The sequence below is a fragment of the Pleurodeles waltl genome, chromosome 12, assembly GCF_031143425.1.
Source record: "Pleurodeles waltl isolate 20211129_DDA chromosome 12, aPleWal1.hap1.20221129, whole genome shotgun sequence".
Classification (NCBI taxonomy): domain Eukaryota; kingdom Metazoa; phylum Chordata; class Amphibia; order Caudata; family Salamandridae; genus Pleurodeles; species Pleurodeles waltl.
The window spans coordinates 5,571,920-5,577,859 of NC_090451.1; the positions used below are offsets into that span (position 1 = coordinate 5,571,920).

The window sequence follows — 5,940 nt, forward strand, 5'->3', positions numbered from 1 at the left end:
TGTGGGAAAATGTGCTGATCCCTTTTCAGCAGATTTAAACCTAATTATAAATTTCTTAGTGGCCCAGGCGGGTCTGGGTAAATCATATCGTACAATCAATCTTTACAGATCCGCTATTTCTATGAACCATTCTAATATCAATGACAAACCTATCGGGGTCCATCCCTTAATTTGTCGCCTTTTAAAAGGAGTCAAACTCTCTAAACCTCCTACTGCCAAATACTCCCATGTTTGGGATGTTTCAGTGGTTCTGAATCTTCTACTTTCTTGGCCAGACAATCCGAGTCTTTCCTTAAAAATGCTGTCTGCCAAACTCACTATGCTCCTATGCCTAATTTCTATCAAAAGAGTTTCCGATGTTAAGTCCCTAGATGTCTCTGCTCGCCAGTTTCTACCGTCAGGTGTTTTATTTCACATTGCCAAACGCACCAAAACTAATTTACATTCGGTGTTCTATCCCTTTTTCCCTGACAAACCAAAATTATGTGTGGGTCTTTGTTTAAAAGAATACGAAAAAAGAACTGTTAACCTGAGAACGTCCTCCTCTAACCAACTGTTGATTTCCTTTCGCAAACCTCACAATCCGGTGACTTCCGCAACCCTGGCTCGTTGGGTCAAATTGATTATGTCCCTAGCGGGAATTGACATTTCTGTTTTTGGAGCCCACTCCTCCAGGAGGGCCATGGCCTCTAAAGCGTTCGCTTTGGGTTCTAGTTTGGAGGACATTCTCAGGTCGGCAGATTGGTCTAATGATAATGTTTTCAAAACTTTCTATTGTAAACCTGTTAGAACTGCTTCTTCAGTAGTTATTGATAAGCTTTAAACTCGCATAATAGAGCCTCCGGTCTTGTCATAAAATGTAGATTTTCCTAGTAATTTATGACGGAAAGTCTTAATTTTATTAAAGACACGGAGGTGAATATTATCCCACCACTGTACTTTTTAATATGTACTTTCTCTTTCCCTCCCAGCGACTCCTGCATTACCTCCAGCTTCCGGATAACGCTGCTGGCGCCATCATCGCACCTTTCGAGAAGAACCCACGAGATGTGTCATCACAACCCTCTCAAGATCATCTTCCTTTACCATTGTACTCCCGGTTTATTGCTGTGATTCAAGAAGTTTGTTCCGTTTCCTTGGCTTTCGCGATTGTGGGACTCATTTATCCTTTGTTTTATGATTCTCTTTGACTGACTCGTTCAAGAAAAGAGGGCTGCTTGCAGTCAAGTGTACACTCTATGGTTATGGCCTCAGCTGATTGGTCCATCTTTAGTTCTTGTTTTACTCCCATTGGTTAGTCTGTTACTAACCCTCTTGGGAGTTGTAGTTCTTGACTGCTGCTATTTGTAATAAAGTAAGAAAAGAACGCATAATATTCGCCTCCGTGTCTTTAATAAAATTAAGACTTTCCGTCATAAATTACTAGGAAAATCTACATTCTCAACCATGGGCCATTTTTTAGCTACCTAATTCATGCAGCAGGAACATAATATTAGTGATGCCAAACCACGGGGACGTCAAAACTAGAAGTGGAGTTGTGAGAAATGGAGGAAAATAGTCACAAGGCACGTAAGAGAAGAAGGGTAGGATGCTGAGGGGGTGCTTAGGGAAAAGGGGGAACAACAAAACACGAAGAATGAGTCAAATTATGTTTATTTATTTAGAATAAATCTCTAAACAGTGTGCGACGACACTGACAACAAAGTATGCTGTTTTGAGGAGGTTGCTCTGTCTATATTTATGAGATGGGTTCCAGTGGAAGCCAAAATAACCAGGTGTATAAACACAACACAAACAAGGCCACGTAAATAGGCTTCGCCACTGCCGCCCACCTGCCTGGTTTTTGGTAGGCTCTTAAGTCTGTGGCTTCCACCTGTTAAAGCAATGCGACACTGAATGACACGTTACTGTAGATATCCTTTTTATTTCCATAATTAGACGTAATTCACAAAATTAGAAATCAATAATTTTTAAATAAGAAAGTAGGGCTACCTTATATTTAAGTGTTTAGAATTGTAATGCAGTTGAGGAAAGAGCTTTCACGAACGCCGTGAAGCTTTAAGAAATAAACTAATATTTTGACAAATGAAGAATTTGTAATTTGAACTTCACCTTCTGGGTCACGGAACGGCATGTAAATCTTCAGTGCTGCCTGTGCCTGCACAGACATTATTTGCACTTATATTTTGGGTGACATTGGGCTTTATCCTAAGAAAATGTATATATCTTTCTTGGTTTTGGCGTTATTTTATGGAGTCATCTAACTTCGGCAGGAGCAGACTGATGAAGTGTGGGATGTAACACCAAATGATAAGCGCTTGAACTTCATCCAGCAAAAACATGTGTGAATCAACATGCACCAGGACTGAGCCCTTCATCCCTTTCTTAGAGGTTCACTTTCTAGTCACCCATTTGTTTCCTGTCCTCTTTCTACTCGAGTGATTTGGTAAAAGGCTCGCGCTTCTCCCCGTGACTGTCGTCTGTCCCTTTGCATGAAATGCTTGATGAGGAGTAGGCAGGAGGGTTGGGTGGATGGGAAGGAACTGGATGGTTTCCTGGTTCTGTGTATAATACCCCTGGATGCATGAATGAGTAATGCATACCAGGGGCGGGCATGGGTAGTTCCAGCCTGTGACAGAAAGAAACAGTGAGAACATCCGTAGGACTTGTTACAGGTTATCAGAGCTACGAGCGAGCAGATGCTCCAGAGCCCAAGTAGCTCGCCGTGATCGTATAGTGGTTAGTACTCTGCGTTGTGGCCGCAGCAACCTCGGTTCGAATCCGAGTCACGGCATTGCGGGTGGCAATGTCACGGCAGTTGGGTGAGATTTTTGAAATCACACTTTAAAAGTATCTGGAGGGTAAAGGTTGATAGAGTGCGTTTTGAAACCGTTAGAGGTGCTTGTGAATTAGGGAATACATATTTCGATATTATTTGAGCAGTCATGCCAGGTTTTAAGATCCTTGTTTTACTAGTTTGGGGAGAGAATGTAGATTTTCCTAGTAATTTATGACGGAAAGTCTTAATTTTATTAAAGACACGGAGGCGAATATTATGCGTTCTTTTCTTACTTTATTTTAAACAGCAGCAGTCAAGAACTACAGCTCCCAGGAGGATTAGCGTAAAACTAACCAATGGGAGTAAAACAGAAACAAAGAACTAAGCCAATCAGCATACTCCATTAACCATAGAGTGTACCCTTGACTGCAAGCAGCCCTCTTTTCTTGAGCGAGTAAGTCAGATAGAATCATAAAATAACGGGTAAATGAGTCCCACAATCGCCAACGCCAAGGAGACTGAACAAAACTCTTGGACCGCTGTAATGAGACGAGAGACGGATGAAGGAGGCCGAAGGTCCTGTGAAGGTTGTTCCGATGCATCTGAAGAATTCTTCTTGAAGGGAGAAAGGGAGAAGCCAACGATGTTATCCGGAAGCTGGAGGAAGTGCAGGAGTCGCTGGGAGGGAGAAAAAAGTACACATTAACAGAAGTACTTGAGGTGGGATAATATTCGCCTCCGTGTCTTTAATAAAATTAAGACTTTCCGTCATAAATTACTAGGAAAATCTACATTTTATGACAAGACCGGAGGCTCTATTATGCGAGTTTAAAGCATATCAATAACCACAGAAGAAGCAGTTCTAACAGGTTTACAATAAAAAGTCTTAAAAACATTGTCATTAGTCCAATCTGCCGACCTGAGAATGTCCTCCAAACTAGATCCTAAAGCGAACGCTTTAGAGGCCATGGCTCCCCTGGAAGAGTGGGCCCCGTACACCGAAGTATCAATACCCGCTAGGGACATGATCAATCTGACCCACCGGGCTAGGGTTGCAGAAGAAACCGGGTTATGAGGTTAGCGAAAGGAGATTAGAAGTTGGGTAGAGGAAGACGTTCTCAGGTCGACAGTTCTTCTCTCGTATTCTTTCAAACAAAGACCCACACATAATTTTGGTTTATCAGGAAAAAAGGGATAGAACACCGAATGTAGATTAGTTTTGGTGCGTTTAGTGATGTGAAACAATACACCTGAGGGTAAAAACTGACGGGCGGAAACATCTAGGGCCCTAACGTCAGAAACCCTCTTGATGGAAATTAGGCAAAGGAGCATAGTGAGTTTGGCAGACAGGATTTTCAGGGAAAGACTGGAATTGTCAGACCAAGAAAGAAAGAGATTCAGAACCAATGAAACATCCCAGACGTGGGAGTATTTGGCAGGAGGGGGCCTAGAGAGTTTGACCCCCTTTAAAAGGCGACAAATTAAGGGATGAATCCCAACAGGATTGCCATCAATATTAGAATGGTTCATAGAAATAGCGGATCTATAAAGGTTGATAGTCCGATATGATTTACCCAGACCTGCCTGAGCCGCTAAGAAATTAATAACCAGATTTAGATCCGCTGAAAAGGGATCGGCACATTTTCCCACACACCAGCTTGCCCAAAGAGACCAAGCTGATCTGTAGGCTCGCCTTGTGCCAGGCGCCCAGGCATTGTTGATGAACTCTGAAGCTTCCGACGAAATCGGGAAGGACCGCTGGGCAGCCCTGAGATGAGCCAAGCCGACAGGACTAATGATCTGTCGAGAATGAGATTGTGGGGCCGACCGAGTGGATCTAGAAGGAGAGACGGAAATGAAGGGAGTAAGATCGGGAAATCTGCCGCGAGCTCCAGTAGGGGAGGAAACCATACCTGAGCTTGCCAAAAGGGGGCTATCAGAACAAGGGACGTCATTTGACGCCTGACCTGGTTTAAAACCCTGTTGATCAGGATAAAAGGAGGAAAAGCATAATTGAGGGAATTGGACCAATCCTGAAGGAAAGCGTCTGTAGCCAAGGCCAACGGATCTGGACGCCAACTGAAGAAACGAGGAAGTTGAGAGTTGAGTCTGGACGCAAAGAGATCCACCTGAAAGGGCCCCCATTTTCTTTCGATTTGGTGAAAGACGGAACGGTGTAATCTCCAATCGCTGGAATCCGAGATATGTCGGGAATGCCAATCCGCGTTGGAGTTCAGAGAGCCTGGGAGATACTCGGCGAGAAGGGAAAATTTGTGGGACAGACAAAACTCCCAGAGGCTCTTGGCCAGAAGAGCAAGGGGTCTGGACCTGGTGCCACCTAGATGGTTTATATAACGCACTGCGGAAATGTTGTCCATGCGGAGCAGAATGGAGCAGCTTGCTCTGTCCTTCGTAAAACTCCGGATCGCAAAGGAGCCTGCAAGAAGCTCTAAACAATTTATGTGCAATCTGGACTCCTCTGCGGACCATGTACCGCCAGTCGAGATTGAGCCACAACGGGCGCCCCAACCGGTGAGGCTTGCATCGGATTCTAATACAAGATCGGGCACAGAGGGGAAGATGGACCTGCCGTTCCAGGCCTCTAAATGGGATATCCACCATTGGATTTCGAGTAGAGATTCTTGATCTAGATAGACGAGGTCGGAGAAAGCCAAACCTCGACGAAGGTGAAGGATCTTGAGACGTGGAAGAGCGCGATAGTGAAGGGGTCCTGGGAATATCGCCTGGATAGACGAAGAAAGAAGGCCGACGACTCTTGCAAGAGTTCTGAGAGAAATAGAGTCTTTCCGGAGAATTGAAGTCAATTCCCTTTTGATTGCAGAAACCTTGTCCCGTGGAAGAGACAGGGAAGCCGAAACTGAATCGATTCGGAAGCCTAAGAATTCTACTTGTTGGGAAGGAACCATAACAGATTTCTCGAGATTTAAGAGGAAGCCCAGCTCTGTTAGGAGGGTGGAAGTTGTCTGAAGCTGGGACAGGAGAGAAGATTTGTTTTGATGCATGATAAGGATATCGTCGAGATAGATAATGAGTCTGAAACCCAGAGAACGAAGGAAGGATACGACCGGCTTTAAGAGCTTCGTGAAACACCACGGAGCTGAAGAAAGGCCAAAAGGAAGAGAGGAAAACTGATAAGTTTT

The 5,940-nt window shown here is 44.2% G+C and overlaps 1 non-coding gene across 1 annotated transcript; it reads left to right on the plus strand.

Annotated features, from left to right (window-relative positions):
• Nucleotides 1-2,722: 2,722 nt before the first annotated feature.
• On the plus strand, nucleotides 2,723-2,794 carry TRNAH-GUG (transfer RNA histidin (anticodon GUG)). The gene has a single exon. It is a non-coding gene; the product is annotated as a tRNA-His (tRNA).
• The last annotated feature ends 3,146 nt before the right edge of the window (nucleotides 2,795-5,940 follow it).